Here is a 17,580-nt window from a genome sequence, read left to right as displayed (position 1 = left end):
CCCAGCAATACCTGACAGGACCAAATCATCTTCCTCAAGGAAGAGTAAACCTGTCTGGTGGACAGCAGCAATAAACAAAGTCTATCATAGAAGGAACTAATTGCTGTCCACTGCCAAGAAGGAGCAGTTGCCACGTTTGAAGCAATCTCTTCTTTATTTGAACAAGCAAATAAGGTCACTGATGAAATCCTGTAAGGCTAACTTCAAGTCTAAATTGGCCACATCCACAAAGGACAATCACAAGGCCTTCTTCACATATGCCCGCAATCTCAAAGGCAACACCCAAATCTGCTCTAAACTGGTGAGCAATAACACCACATACCCAAACATCATAGATATAGCCAAACTGCGGGCAGACAAGTTCATTGAAAACATCACCCCCCCTGTCCCGCCATCAGTACACCAGAACATCCCCATAACCTGCCCCCCCACCCCTCATCACCAGGGAGCAGGTCCTTAATGCCCTCTCAAAGGCAAAAAATAAACTCTCACTGGGACCCGATAACATCCCTGCCTGTATCCTACATTAACTCAGGAATGAGATCTCAGCTCCATTAGACATGCTATTCAACCACACCCTGCGCACTGACTTCATCCCAGCTGCATGGAGGACAGCCACCGTCATCCCCTACAGAAAGGTTGAGCATCCACTGACCCAGAGAATTATAGGCCCATCAGCCTAACTACCCTGATTTGCAAGGCCATGGAATGTGTCATCATTGACCTTATAAACAAGGACAGTGGCAACCTCCAAATGCTGCACCCCACACAGTTTGGTTTTGTCAAAGGGAGATCATGGCTGTTAAACATGGTTGATTTCTTCGAAACAGTCACCAAAGCCACGGAAATGGGGAAGATGGTGCGCAGTGCCTACATGGACCTAGCCAAAGCCTTTGAAACTATTCCACACTTAGGCATAATACATAAACCCTCCCAGCTAGGTATCAGCCCTTATGTTACCAGATGGGTAGGTAAATGGTTCACTGATGGAACCCACTCAGTCAAAGTAGGGGAAGCCACCTCTAGTAGTATACCCATAACAAACAGTGTACCCCAAAGATCAGTCTTGAGGCCTCTACTGTTTGGCATGTACTTGTCTGAGGTGCAAGCCACAAACAGTGGTCTGTGGCTGACCAAGTGTGCAGATGGCTGCAAGCTGGGTGTTGTCTTAATTTCCCCTAGTAATGTGAACATCCTCCAAGAGAACCTTACCCAAAATCATGACTGGTGCCAGAAACATGGCCTCAAAATGAATACCAAGAAATGCATCATTATCCCCTTTGGGGAAACTGTCATCCCCAATACCTATGGCATTAATAACAATGTACTAAGCATGCAATCAGTCATGGGGGACATAGGCACCCAGGTTGATAGCAACCTGAATTTTGATCACCGCGTTGCCTCAGTTGTACAGAAGGATGTATACATGGCCCACCTCATAAATCGGGTATGTCATCCAGGAACAAGAAAGTCATAACATCCCTGTACTCCTCCCTTATCAGACCCATTATTGAGTACAATGCCCCTTTCGGCATGTACCTTGTCATATGCATGTAGTGTTTGGAGAGAACACCGAGGTTCCTGACCAGGAAAATACAGGGTCTCAAACACCTATCCTATACAGATAGGCTAAAAGCCCTGTCCCTCTACTCAGTCTCATACAGACTGCTCAGAGGTGACCTGTGTCTGGCATACAAGGCCATGTCTGACCCAGCCTTGATGAAGTCACGGCATATCTTTAAGACAAACTAAACTCAGGCAACCTGCATGCAAGGCCTTAACCTGGTCTGTGACATGAATAGAACTTGTTTGTGGGATAGATTTGTGTCCCAAAGATGTGGCCGACTGTGGAATAGAGTCCATCTCCATGTCATGCAGAGTGCCTCTCTAGGCCTCTATAAAAGAAACCTGGATATCTGGATGGAAAACAGAATATACACCCTGGGATCCCACCTGTGTCTCTGATGGACAGGGGAAACAGGTGCAGACTTTGAAGGAACATGGGGGAAAGTCATGGCTAGGCCTATAAGGGCCACCGGACCAATAGCCTAGTATCATCCTATGAATATATGAACCTATTACTGCAGATGTTTGGTGTAATTATTTCAGACTGTCTTGCAATGTTGTTTAAAATTATTCCTTGTGAGTCTGAACTCAGTAGTTACTGTATTGATTGAGTATTGTCTTGTTCCTTTACTAGTTATTATTAAATATAGATAAACCTTGTAATTGTGTCTGGTCTGTATAGAACTAAGTAAGCACTTAGAGTAGCTGCATGTGTATTTGGTGACACTGTATAGCCCACTCCAATAGGCTTGGTCTTGGTCACACTTACCATTTGGCTAATAGGTACTTCACACATAAGGATTCATCACCCTTTGATAAGGGCCTTACAGTAGCTGATAAAGAGCTGGATAGTGGGCAAAAGGGGCCATAGCTGGTAAACCTATGCCAGCCTGTCCCAAGAATGTGTGTGTGCGTGTGTGTGTGTGTGTGTGTGTGTGTGTGTGTGTGTGTGTGTGTGTGTGATTCATAAATCAAATCTCAAAGTGTGTGTGTCAGCTACTTGGACAGGGACACAAAGCACAGTCGGACAGAGAGGGTGATGGATGTATTGGCTTTGATGCTCTGCTGAGATGTTAACCATATAGCTTTGCTAGTGAGGAGTCTTATTGGGGATCTGGAGAGAGAGAGAGAGGGAGAAACCAGCCGCAGACTGACTGTGATCTCTGCGTGCTCTGAAGGGTAATTGTACTTTACTGTGTGTGCATTTGTCATCCTCCCATTGTGTATGTCCCTCACTGGTGGTAGTAGTGAGGATTGAGGCTCCTTGATTACTGGGCCAGTGCAGGGGCATCACACTGACAGTACATACTGGTGGATACAGCTGGCATATCACATTATGTACCAGCCTTGAGCCTGTCTCAGTCTGCCAATGTCATACGGGATTATTTCACAGATTTTCCAGGTCACCCTGACCATTCCTCTCATATTCTGGCTAGGTCAGTGTGTACCCCACACCTTTATCTGAATGCCTGACTCCTATGATACCTGGTGTGCCCCTGCAGCAGGACAGTAGGTTATAGGCACTATTACTGGGGGGATGCTGGCTCTGGCTCAGCAGCAGTGCATACATACTGAGCATGCAACTTAAGGGACTGGATACAGTACCAGATATTCATGTACCATTACTGTGTCCCCAGGGGTCTCGCATGTCACAGACACATTCCCCAAATGCTGTGGACAACCATCATGTATTGTCCATCTGGTGTATGGGAAGACACATTTGTCTGGCAGAGGGGTCTACAGCTATCAGGCACATGTACCCATTTTGCAAACATCTGGGTACTACAGATGTCAGACACCTATGAGCAAGTCACCCTACACCACATATGCACCACTTTCTGTTATTGTGTACCCAAGATGTTCCTGGAATATTCACATGTACCTGTAGTAACACTCACCTATTTGTCAGATGTAGGTTGGACGATATGTTACAGTAACGTTGCCCATAGGGAGCACCCAGCGGTTGATGGCAGTGATGTCTGTGGACACATAACAACACAGTCTGTCATCGCAGTCAGGTCATGTCTTGTAGTCCTGGTACCATGTCAGGTTACTAGGTTATGGGCTGTGAGCATACACATGCCTAGCCCACATGTTAGCACATGCATTTGCAAGGCAGCAGCTGATGTCCCAGTCCAACAGGGACACAGGTGGTATACCAAGGATGTATGTGCTGTTGACCATCCAGTTGACCAAGTTACGCATGTAAAGGTTTAGGTAGCTACGCTGCCTGATTTGGACATGGTACCCATTCCACTGCATGTTGCTTGTGTGCAACACACATGTGAGATGTCCAAAAGGCAGTCAAGGTCACTCACCGGGTTGAGTGTGTGCATGTGTGTGTGTGTGTGGGGGGGGGGTGTTATCACAGTGGAGCATGGCTTGCAGCTGTACAGCAGTGACAGCATTGTGAGGTCTGTAATTGCTGTGCATGCCACAGGGACATAACTCCTGAGGATTATGTATGACATCAGGCAGAGGGTTGGCATTATAGCCTAATACCAAGACAGGCCATTCGACATCTACATTGGAAAACATGTTTATATTAATGTTAATTTTACATTTTTATATTAATGTTACTTTTATTTACTGATGTAGTTATTGACATTTGCAAGGAACACGTGCCAGACATCAAAAAATATAAACCGGATGAATTTAATGTTTGTCGAAAAGGTCAAGTTTAAGCATAACTGAGTGATTTTGCACAGTGTGGTGTGATGCTCAGCAATGCTTAAATGAAATACGAGGTGTATACAGCAGTCTAACAGCAGATCCTCACTAGCTGAATGGCTAGGGCACTGGCAGTCGTACATTAGGTTCAGTGATCGAATCGTGACCATTCAGCTTTTTACACGTTATAGGCAAATGTTGTAAAAGTTTTTATTTGTTTTGTATATATTACAATATGTTAACTGTGGTGGTCCAGCTTGACCAGAAGCCCATTTGCTGTGGAGACCTGAGTATAAAACCCCAGTTACACACAAGTGTCCAAAACTATTACAGTTACATGAACAGATAATGTAGTTAAATGCATAAGTTTAGGAGATATAATAAAAAAGATGCACCTAAGAATGAAGTAGCATTACTAAACAATAAGTTACAATACTGTTCTATATATCTAAGCAGTAATTAGCTTGCCATGTGAAGCTAAGGCCAGCAACTAAATGACTAGAGCTGGCAAGTCTCAAACCTAGAACTATCCATACTAAAGTCAGAGCATTGCCCCAGTTAGCCAAATCAGCTGCATACATTTAGTGTTCATTTTAAAATATACCATGCAGTGCAGTGATGTAACATTAAATTATACCCTTACCAAGTACTGAACCCAGGACCCTCTGCACCAAAGTCAAAGCAAAGCACCACTAGGGCAAATCAGCTATGCAGGGTTAGTGTTCATTTTTAAATTATAACTTGCAGTACAATGATGTAGCATTAGGGGAACAACTACACCCCTACCACATATTAACTCCAGGACCCTCTGAACCAGAGTCAGAGCAACATACCACTATGACAACTAAGCTGTAGGGAATTACCCCCATTACATATATCATAAGTCACAGTGATGTAACAATAGGGATAACATACACTTCCACCAAATATAGAAACCTGAAACATCTGAACCAAAGCTCAGTACAATACACCAGTAGCACATCACACCTCTGGGGAATTACCTTTGTTTGTACCAAGACAACCTGATTTCTAGTGACACAACTTCCATATATAATGGCATAAATGACAACTTACTTGGGCCTGTGATGGAAACACTGACCCAGTACACAGTCAAATAAATACTGATGGATGTATAGGATGCCTACGATATCAGGTACACCTGACAACTGCACAGACTGTTGCAGAATGTCCACAGGTGCGTATTTGTACTCCTCCCATTGGGTATGTCCCTCACTGGTGGTAGTAGTGAAGACTGAGGCTCCTTGATTAATGGGCCAGTGCAGGGGCATCATATTGACAGTACATACTGGTGGATACAGATGGCTATCACATCATGTACCAGCCTTGAGCCTGTCTCAGTCTGCCAATGTCATACAGGATTATTTATGTGCAAGAGAGAGTCTGGAAGAATAAGTGAGAAATGTATGTCTATATAGTAGTCTAAGTTTTTGATGATTCTTTTTCATGCATTGCTGAGTGTGAAGATCGTATGTAAGCAGTTGTTGATAGTGATTTCAAGGAGTTTTGTGCGGGGTTCAGCAGAGATGGCTGTGTTTTTCAGGGAGGTGAAAGAAAAGCTAATTTTATGATGTTGGAGAGTTGTTGGGAGGAATAGGTGTAGTTTAGTTTTCTTAGGGTTCAGTAGCAGTTGGTTAGAAGTAAGCCATCTTCTGACAGATTGAAGGGACTTTTGGGTGAGGGTATTAAGTTTTGTGAGGTCATCAGAAAAGGAGATGATTGTGGAATCATCTGCATACTGAATGATAGCAGAGAGTGGACAAGAAGGGTGAAGATCATTAATAAAGATATTGAAAAGTAGAGGTCCAAAGATGGAGCCTTGGGGCACCCCACTTTGAACAGGTAGAAAGGGAAAGAAGCTAGATTGCCATTTTACAGCCTGAAATTTGTTACAGATGTAGCTGAAGAACCAGGATAGGGTAGAGTTAGAAAGGTTAAGCAAAGGAAGTTTGGATAGAAGTAGCTTGTGGGAAACAGTGCCGTAGGCTTTGGATAGATCAAGAAGTAAGCTAGAGACTAACTTATTATTGTCATGGGATTTTGCAGTGGTATTAGTGAAGGATGTAACAGCAGTAGCCTTACTGTGTTTTGAGTGAAAACCATGTTGAGAGGGAGTAAGATTTTCTTGAAGGAGGTAATCAAGGAGCTGTTTGTCTCTGCATTTTTCCAGAAATTTCGACAGGGGAGATAAGATGGCAACTGGTCTGAAATTAGAGGGATCGGTTACATTACCACCTTTCTGAAGGGGAAAGACATAGAATTTTTTTCCAGATATTAGGCACAGTGTTTTCCTGAATGGCTCTATTGAGTAATATGGAAATTGGGAAAACAATAGAATTAGCAGCTATTTTTAAGAATTGTGGAGGTAGGTTATCAACTGATAGAGAACAAGTTTTAAGTTTTGAGAGAAGGGACTTGATGTAGACTGTAGAGACAGGTTTAAGAGGGAAGTTAGTAGAACGGGTGGACATAGGAGGTGTGGGTTGCTGATATTGTCATTTTTGGTTAGGGTGCAGATAGAATCAATGAAGAATGAATTAAGGAAGGTAGTGGTGTCTGTGGGACAGTTATTAGGACAGGGGTTAGGGGAAGATGGGCATCCAGGATTTAGTAGTTTGTTTACAGATTGCCAGAATTTGAGGGGGTTAGAATGAGGGTTATCAAGTGTTTTTTGAAAAAAAGTTTTGTTTGTCAAGGGTGACCTTTTTTTGGATAAGTTACAGAGGTGTCTGTAGGTTTTAAGATCGGTGGAGGATCTGAATGTCTTCCATTTTTCCACACATTATCTCTCTTATTCATAAGTGTTTGGGTGGCTTGAGTAAACCAGGATCAAAAAGAGTTTTGAGTCTTAGTTTCCTAATGGGTGCCAGGGAGCTGAGTGTTTCTAGAAAGATGTTATTCAAAGTTAGGACTGCTTCCTCTAGGAGGAGATTGTGGAGGAAGTACCAGGTAATTGAAGAGAGCAGATGGCTGAAAGTGTCTGGATTACAATTTGAAAGTTTACGACAGTCTTTGAAAAGCTGGGGTTTGTGTAGCTGGGGAGAATGTCTAATAATGAAGGTAGGATGGTGATCACTAAGGGCGTCAGGCAGGGTAGAAGGGTTATGGTAGAGATTAGGATTGGAGGTGAGGACCCAGTCAATAGTGGGACCTAAGTTGTTGTGTTTGTTTAATCGGGTTGAATTTGTGATAAGTTGGGTGAGGCCATTGAGGTTGATGGAGGAGCTTGGGGAATCAGTGTCAGTGGTATTCCGATCAATGTTTACATCACCCGTGACAATGGTTACATAAAAGATTGTATGAGTGATCCAAGAGAGAATGTGTTTTAGGATAGGGATGTTACTTCCTTGGGATGTAGACATAGACAATAGCTAACTTCTTATGAGTGTTAATTTGACAGTCTGCTATGAAAATTTCAGCAGGGTGAAAATCTGGAATGGTAATTGAGAGAGGGTGAATGATGAGTTGGTTGGAGTAGAGAATAGTAACATCTCCCTCTTTCATTTTAAGATGATCATGTCAGAGACTGTTATAGCCTGGTTGAAGTACTTCTATGTTTGTTATATGAGGTTTAAGCCACATTTCAGAGAGGCATAGTGTATCAAGGATATGTAAGGACATCCAGGCATGAAAGAGAGAGACTTTGTTCATAATACTTTGAATGTTCATAGATAGTAATGTTAGATTTTTGATGGGTGTGGATGTTGATAACTGGGGAGAAGTATTAGGGGTAGGGTTATAGAGGAGTGAGGAAGGGTGGGTTGGGAGTGGGGAAGTATGGTTATGACCAGGGTTTGGATGTATGTCTCCTGACAACAATAGGTGTAAAATAAGATGTCTTAGTGAAGTAAAGTCATTAATTTGGAGGTTGTTTTTTGTTTTAGTTTTGAGTGGGAGTGTAGAGAGTGGAAATAGTTTGATTTTATGTAGGGTAGAGTTAGGATGAATAAAGAGTGATGGGGCTATAGGGAAAGAATGAATGGGAGAGTGAGTGGCTTGGGTGGAGGTAATAGTAGGAGAAGAGATCCTAGGTGGGAGAGTGTACAGGTAAGAGGTGGCAGTAAAGGTAAGATAGAAAAAGGGTGAGGTAAAGACAATAAGTAGGAAGGTGTCTGAAAATTTTGATTTTGGGACAAACATAGTTTGGCAGGCCCGCGGGAATGTGGACAGAAGAGCATAGAAGTCTACCTCATAATTTTTGGACTTATCTACCTTGATAGTCCACTGAACCTGATGTGTGGTGCAGTACATCAGACAGGATGGACATTCACTGTTTTTGGACTTTCATTTCAAATGCAAAAAAAATATATATATTTCTGCTTGATTTCAGATACTTCCTTAGCAAATGGCATCAAGAAAGCATAAGTTATGTTTACTTGAGTACAGTGTATGTACAGTCTGTGTTCATATAGCACATGATAAACTTCCAAGATCCAGCCACTGACTCATGCTTGACATGCACCTGTAATGGCATAGTCAGAGCACCCTGCTTTAAGCTGCAGTTCTTTTGCTGCGGGATGCATCTTAAATGTAACATAATCCCTTTGAAATGGCTATTGAAAAATAAAATATTACTGTGTAACATATTCTGCCCTACTTCTCAGAATTACACTTGTGTTACAACCTTACTTCTGTTTCTATTGTTCACCTTATCACCAGTATAAATTCCTCATTACCTTCTTTGTGCTGGCCTGCGCACATGCAATTTAAGAATGTTGCATCATTTGGAACATCTCTCTGCTGGGCACCATGCAAATGAATAAAATTTCAAATGGCATTTCTGACATAAATAAGTACAACTTAAATAGATCGTTGTTATACTAAGTGTTGGTAGTTACTGCTGCATTACTTTATAGGCGCAGGCCATCTATGCAACATATTGGTTCACATGAAGTTTCTGCTGTGTCTAATGTGCAAATGAAAGAAATGCTCCAAGCCTATAACCTTTATACATAGATATGCATGACAAAAATGTAATTACAAATTACAAATCCAGGAATTTCTTCATTCAGAGAAAAACTATTAAATCACCTAACTAAAAGAGCAACAAGATCCAACACCCCCGTAACTATCTAGCTAATGTTCTTATCTGACAATGTATCATACCCAATCCTCATCGTACCATGCTAACAATGCTACAAAGAGTCACAATGATATGTCTACATACACAGTACATATCTATCTATGTATATAAAAAAACACGTTTGCCTTTATGTTCTTTTGTGGTATTAATATCTGATACAACTTAGTTACTATATGTGTGAAGGAAACATAACTGCATTGGATGCTTCCTTGGTGCTATATCTTTTACATTATATTAATCTCAAATGTGTTGTACAAATTAAGCAGTGCTATTCTTCGACTGGCTTGTTGTATTTCCAATGTGTTGTAAAATGGACTCAGTTGTGATGAGTCCACAACCTTGGCTAACAAATGTTAAATTAAATAGACAGATACATTCATACATACATTAAAGTGAAATGGATCATTGTAGTACTATGTAATGACAGTTACCACTACATTAATTTAGATGAGCAGGTTATTTACGTTTAACATTTGTTTGTTGTGACATATGTGCTACCAGCGACTGGCATAATATCATTATAAGCTGTAATGTTTGTCATTATTGACTAACAAGGATCCATGATTTATGAGGACAAGGACAAAAAATAAATAGAGAAATTCTGTGTGCTTTGTCAGTTTCGAGACAGGTAAGATGTATGCCAGTGTGTGTGTGTGTGTGTGTGTGTGTGTGTGTGTGTGTGTGTGTGTGTGTGTGTGTGTGTGTGTGTGTGTGTGTGTCTGTGTACATAAGTGAATGTGTGTGGGTTGTCTCTGTCAATATGAGGTATGAGCTGCCAGTGTTGACTACCACAGAAAAGTGCTAATTTACATTCACTGTAGTTAAGGGTAATTCAGAGACATGCAAATTACTCAGTAATGAGGTATTTTATCATTCTGGCTAACACATATTTCAATCACAGCTTCTGACATCATGTAAACAATCCCTTTTGACCGAGTTGTTATTATCTGCAGTGGAGTTTTTTTTCTGATTCCCTTGAAAAGTGTCTATTCTGAATTTAGTCCTTAGCTCAAAAGAAAATGCTTACATAATCAAGAAAACATAACTATTCTCAGACAAGGTATCTTATCTAAGCCTCATTAACCTCAGTACCTGCCTAAACATTTAGTCATCTTCACTTCTTCCCTTCATGCAGTTAAACTTTAATTCTTTGATTTATATACAGTATATACAGTCCAAATCATTTTTTCATGGTCTGTTAATTTTGTGAAGGCTTAAAGAGCATTGCACTTATTACTATTATTATTGTTACAGAATTGCTGATGTACTTTTTTCTCACATTACTACTTACTGATTGTGATTGCAGTCACCCATACAGTGCCAGGAATTGGTGCATTCTAATCAGTGCACTGCTTTAGTAAACAAACATAATAAACTAAATAAATAAAGTGTAAAAAAGCAATACATGGAAGTTTTAAGTGATTTATTTTATAATGCTTATACATTTATAAAAATACTTCAGAGTATGTCAGACAGTGATGTGGTATAATTTATTCAAGTTTCCCTAAAGAGTAAAAGCAATAAAGTATGACAAACACTGATGAAAATATAAAAAAAAGTGGAATGCACTCAAAGTATGAATTGAGTTTCTCACATCAAATTGGATAAAAATAGAAATAACATGGGAAAAGCAGAAAAACAATGTAATGAGGGCTTGCAGTAAGTCCACAGATTCATGTTTATAATCTGCTACCTGTATAAATTAGATTATTATTTCCTTCAGCATTATATGGATTATAACAGTTGAACTGCACTGGCTTAGTTATTTCATCTGCTATAAAGCTTACTAAGAATGGTGTTTTGCAAAGCATTCATTATCACACAGTAGGATTAATATTTCAGAGTAGACCTTGTAAGTTAACAATACCCAGTTTGCATATTAAAAGTATATCCCCCAGATTCACTATGCCCTGCATGGCATGCATGATTAGTGCAGGAGCTCACGCAGGCAATATGTCTGCGGTGTGATCCAGGAACAGCCTGCAGGGGCGTGCACGAGAGCTCCTGCAGTAATCATGCATGGACTAAGCCCTGGTATGTAAATCACCTCATTTGCAGGAGAAATTCATGCAAATTAGGTGATTTTTGCAATCCAGGAACCTTGCAATAGTCCGTGCAAGACTAGTGCTATCTGGAGAAATGTACTCGGTTAGTAACCGAGTACATTTCTGCAAAATCTGAAATGGAGCTATGACAGCAACAAATAAAGGCTGCATATCATCGAGGAAGCATGCCAGTGGCCAAGTATAAGGCCATTGGCATTGCAAACAATAAAAAAAAAAAAAAAAAAAAAACCTTTTATTTTTTTTCGCCGATCTCAGCTGTTTAAGCATAGGGCAGCGGCGCGCAAACGGGATCGGGGGGGATAAGAAAATAAACCTAAAATAAGTATTCTAACTAAAATCAGTATTCTGCCATGCAAGTCAATGGCTGGCAGAAGACAACATAGCCAGTGTGTAATGGTTGCCAAGAGGGGAGGCTCAGTGTGAGACATGTAACTATGCATTAGAAGACAATCCTATGCAAATGAGGGGAATGATAGTAAATCCCAGTTTTCCCCAGCATGTGAGGCAGGTCCCAACAGTGTAAGAGTATGAATAGCTTGGTGCAAGACTAGGAGGTAGGTGACATCATGGGGGGTGGGTCAGGCATACTGTAAGCGGATTGGAGCCTTGTAGCTCGGGTTTGCTCCTAGTTTAGCACAGCTAAGCTAGGGGGTGTGTCTAAACCTGCCTATTACTCTTTACAAAGCCTAAGTGGGTGTACGTGATGTGCACCAGGTTTTAAAGAAAAAAGTAAAAAAGTAAACCAAGAAATAGCAGCTCTGTGCACATTTGTGCACTCTGTTTGTGCGGCGCACCCCTGGGCTTAAACCGGAAGGCAATGGGAAGGGAAAACAGCAGTAGGAGGGTAATCAAGGAGAACTAGCTTACCTGGCAGGTGAAATGTATCAGAATCAGCCAATTACACAGGCAGCAGACCAGCCCAGCCCAGGACTTAACTATAAACTATGCAAATACCTTTCCCCCTTGTTTTTTCCCAAAAACTCTGCACCACCGGTGCATACAAATAGAGAAATTTAACAAAATGAAAGCAAGACAAATAATGTTAGGGGCTGCTTTTGCTATCATAAACCAGCATGTGCAAGAGGCTGAGGGTGGTGAGGATGTGAATGCTGCTGATCAACCCATAGTGAGGAGACGGAGAAGAGTGTACAGACCCAGGGTACCCTACCAGTGGCTACATGAGCTGGAGATAGTGGAGCACTATAGAGTGGACAGGGACCTCCTACAGCAAATTGTTGAGCTATGCCGCCCACGCCTCACACACAGAACTAACAGAGAAGAATCCATCCCATTGGATCCCAAGATATGTGTAGAACTAAGAATACTAGCTACAGGTACCTTCCAAAGGCCAACTGGGGATATGATGGGGATTTCACAGACATCAGCATCCAGGGTACTCCACCAGTTCCTGGATGCCATGTCTGCACATGTTGGTGAGCACATATATATCCCCAACACCCTTGAGGCTTTCGCCAGCAATATGCATCTCTTCCACCAAATAGCAGAATATCCTGCGGTAGTGGGTGCAATAGACTGCATGCACATATGCATCAAAGCACCACCCAGTGAGCGGGGTAGGGTCTACATCAACTGCAAGGGCTTCCCCTCCTCCAACTGCCAGGTCATGTGCGATGCCCAGGGCATAATAATGAATATGTGTGCTGGCTGCCCTGGAAGCTATTACGATTCCCACATCTGGCATCTGATGCAGGTGTACCAGAGATTTACCACTGGGGACATCCCACACGGTTACCTGGGGGGGATGCTGGATACTCCCTGGAGCCATGGCTGATAACACCCATTAGAAGTGCACACACACCCGAACAAGAACTCCATAATGAGGCACACACACAGACAAGAATCATAATAGACCATGTGTTTGGGATGCTCAAGTCATGGATCCAGTGCCTGGACACATCTGGTGGAGCCTTGCAGTACTCACTGACTACATGTATCCAAATTGTCCTTGTATGTGCCATGCTACACAATATGATCCTGCGGAAACAACTGCAGCAGGAACAGCATGGAGCAGGGCCACACAGCCCCCCACCATTGCAAAGACCTGCACAGACACAGAGTGTCTCGGAGGAGGAACAACCTGAGCCTGCCCCAGTAGGCAGAAGGATATATGCCCAGTATGCCCTGGCCTTGGCAAAGAGGCAACACATAGCACATGCACTGACACAGTAGGAACCCAGGGAATGACACCCTCTCTCTGACTCGCACATACAGTAAAAGGGATGCCAAACATGACACTGCCTGTGCTCAACCATGTATAGGGAGTGTACTATGTGCATCCGACATAGGCAGCTCTGCAGCACCACCCTCAGTACTGGGACACCAACAAGGTAAGTGACTCACACATGCCAGTCAGGGGGTCACATACCCAACAACAGTCACAGCCAGCAGGACAGGTGTAGACAAACACAAACAAATGCTTTACTATGGCCTCTGAATGACGCATATGGGTAACACCCCCCCCCAGGCCTACACAGACAGACTACAGCAGGCCAGGCAGTTGGATGTCAGTTGTGAAGGCTAAGAAGTCAGAAACTAATATGTAGGTAATTAAAAGCTAAGATCTGTAGTACACTGGTATGCCTCTAGCCAGCATGATAGGTAAGACTACAGACTGAAATGGAGTACCCAACATACCAGTTCAGTCCTAACAAATGTGTACAAGTGTCAGGTGTGGGCCCCCCATTATACATAGACTTATAGTAACAGTCAGGTGTGCCCCCCATGTAGAAATGTAGAAATAGTCAGGTGTCCCCTCCCCCCATCCTACATACGAATATCGTAACAGTCAGGTGTGGACCCCCCAAACCTGTGTAGAAATGTAGAAACAGTCAGGTGTCCACCCCCCCTGCTATGCAGAAATGTAGCAACAGTCAATGCCAACTGACCGATGGATACCCTGCAGACACTTCATGCTACCTGTCGGTGTACAACACAAAGGTCAGCACCGCAGTACAAACTACCTAGACTTGATGCACACATGCAATACAGATGGCCATACTGGGCATGCTCACACACTTGAACAGATGAAGGCCATGTCTGCAAACACCAGTGGACCAGACATATCTGGCAGTCGCTGTTCTTAGTGCAGACACATGTCAGTATGCACCCCTCCTGCCTTATACACACAGTGGATAGGAATGCAGACATATATGTAAGGACAACACACTATAATAAGCCAAAGGCAGACGGACATAGATGTGTGGAAGAGTGTGACTGTGACAAGGAGCCATCCAGCCCTGTCCCACCCAGCACACAGCTAAAGAGCCCCAAACACATGAGGTGCAGATGTCACCCACTGCAGATAATAGCCACCAGTTTCTGTCAGCATTACAGACTATGTGGTGCACATGCCATCTGTGCAACATGACTGTACAAGGAAGTAGTCATCTAGTAGCTGTATACACGTACCTGTGACATATGACCCCGTGCGTGCCCACATGTGGCATGTCAAACCCTAGATGAATGGGTTCTGGACCATGCACACACAGCCCTCTCCATAACCCTACTATGACAAGCCTGCTGAGGTTATCCAATGTGAAATACACCTTTGGGAGAACTGTAAGTCAGTAATCTCTGTGGTGTGTCTCATAGCTGCATACTGCTGTAGTGTGATAAACTAATTAGATAGGAATTCTAACCCCAGACTTGGCAACTGTGTGTGTGCATGTCTGACTGTGTAGAAAGCAATGCTTTTTAAGCTACTCACCCTCCTTACAATTCATATACTCAACTTTGGCAAGGCTGCTGCTGTCACCCACCTAAAAATACACCTCTGGGAAGGTTGAAGCCCAGTAATCTCCGTAGCACATGCTATAACTGCTGTAGTGTGATAAAGTGGTTAGGTCAGTGTTCTAACCCCAGACTTGGCACTTTTGTGTATGTGCGTGTATGTCTTTTTCTGACTGTGTAGAGAGCAATGCTTTTAGAGTACTCACACTCTTTAAATTCATATACTCAACTTTGGCAAGGCTGCTGATGTCACCAACCTAGAAATACACCTCTGGGAAGATTGTAGCCCCATAATCTCTGCAGTGTGTCATGTAACTGTGTACTGCTGTAGTGTAGTAAAGTAGTTTGATAGGTGTTCTAACCTCTGACTTGTCAATTGTGTGCATGTCTGTCTGTCTTTAACTGTATAAAGAGCAATGCTTTTTAGGGTACTCACACTCCTTACAATTCATATACTCAAGTTTGACAAGGCCGCTGATGTCACCAACCCAGAAATACACCTCTGGGAAGGTTGTAGCCCAGTAACCTCCGTAGTGTGTCCTGTGACTGCGTACTGCTGTAGTGTAATAAAGTAGTTAGGGAAGTGTTCTAACCCCAGACTTTGCAATTGTGTGTGCATATCTATGACTGTGTAGCTAACAATGCTTTTTAGGGTACTCACACTCCTTACAATTCATATACTCAACTTTGGCAAGGCTGCTGATGTCACCCACCTAGAAATACACCTCTGGGAAGATTGCAGCTCAGTAATCTCTGTAGCGCATCCAGTAACTGCGTACTGCTGGAGTGTGATTTAGAACAGTGGTAGGGTTCCTTGGCAGTTCTGGATGGTTTGTGTGTGTCTCACTGTCTGTATAGGGAGCAATGAATTTTAGGCTACTCACTCACAGTACATTTGAAATGCCCTACTTTGGTAATCCTGCTGATGTCATCCATTGTAAAATACACGTTTGGGATAGGAGTACTCCAGTAATGACCGTGGCATGTACTATAACTGTGTAGTGCTGTAATATAATAAACTAATTTAGTAGGGGTTCTACTCTCAGACATGACAGGTGTGTGTTTGTAACTCGTATCCTGTGTGGGTGGGTGACACCTGTGGAGTGGGTTTTGCATATTTTTTATATGGTGGCCCTACTATATATCACAATGTCAACAATACGAGGATAACAGATGTAAAATAGCTGAGAGGCTGGGGTGCAAAGCCATACCCATACATGTGATATCAAGGCCAGGCAATCACAGTTAGCAACCCCAGTATTACCCAGAGCACACTCTCAACCCATGTCTCATACACACACATGCCTAGGCAACAGCCAATATGTGGGTAGTACACTGCATATTGACCACCGATAGTGAATATGGAGTGATAGCAGTGGGCTACAGAGGGTATGTCACCCTGCCCATCTGTCCAATATGCACATACATGCAGACAGTGCACCTCCCCATGTTCCCCAATGGACACCTGCACCACCTGTGGTGCCTTCACATGTGACCCACAATGGATATACCGTGCCTGACAACATGCTCTGTATGGCCAGATGCCACTGACACCAGGGAATGCTGTTAGCATGCTATCAATGTAGGTGCAGGGTAAACCTGCTGTCCATTACCAGTTCCTGCCACAGGTGAGCAAGACTGGTGCATCTGATGATAATCCATGTTCACAACATAGGCCAGACACCCCAGGTACAGTTCCACATGTCACTGTAAATGCATATGGGAGGTGTGCACATCCTAGACACCATCCATGTCATGGACTAAGGAACACATACATGGCAGGCGATGCACAGTATTGGCCACATGCATTAGTCACCCAGGTGACTGGATGTGAGATACAATACCCACCTGTGTGGGCAAATGCAGAAACTACAGCCCTAAGCCACAATTCAGACTGTTGTCATGTGGCCTGATGCCAAGCTGTACCCATCACCTAAACTTGTATAGCCTGCTGGCACAGTTGACCACCACACACCCGTGCAGATATGCACCCATGCATGTCAGTACTGGCACCCAGTGTGTTTGTGTGTGTGTGTGTGTGTGTGTGTGTGTGTGTGTGTGTGTGTGTGTGTGTGTGTGTGTGTGTGTGTGTTATATGGTGTGTATGGCCACATCCACACTCACTACAACCCCCACAGGCATACTGAAGCATACTGTCTGATGTCTGGCACCTCCTCATAATCTTTGCCCTTACAACCTCCGTATGACCCATGTGGTGCATGTGATCCCTACACAGTGATGTGTTGTGGCAATCCCACTATTGATGAATTGTACTCCTGGCCCCGCCAAGTGTGACAATGTGTGTGCGTCCCTTTGAGAGTGTGGCTATGTTAATGCTGGCACCTGTTCATGTGGACAAGCACGTGTACGTCACCTACCTTATATCTACTGTATCCCTGTTGGAGATGTCACTCACGGTCACATATA

The sequence above is a fragment of the Protopterus annectens genome, chromosome 5.part0, assembly GCF_019279795.1.
Source record: "Protopterus annectens isolate FY-2018-M chromosome 5.part0, PAN1.0, whole genome shotgun sequence".
Taxonomy (NCBI): domain Eukaryota; kingdom Metazoa; phylum Chordata; order Ceratodontiformes; family Protopteridae; genus Protopterus; species Protopterus annectens.
Note: the sequence above shows the minus strand (reverse complement) of the source record.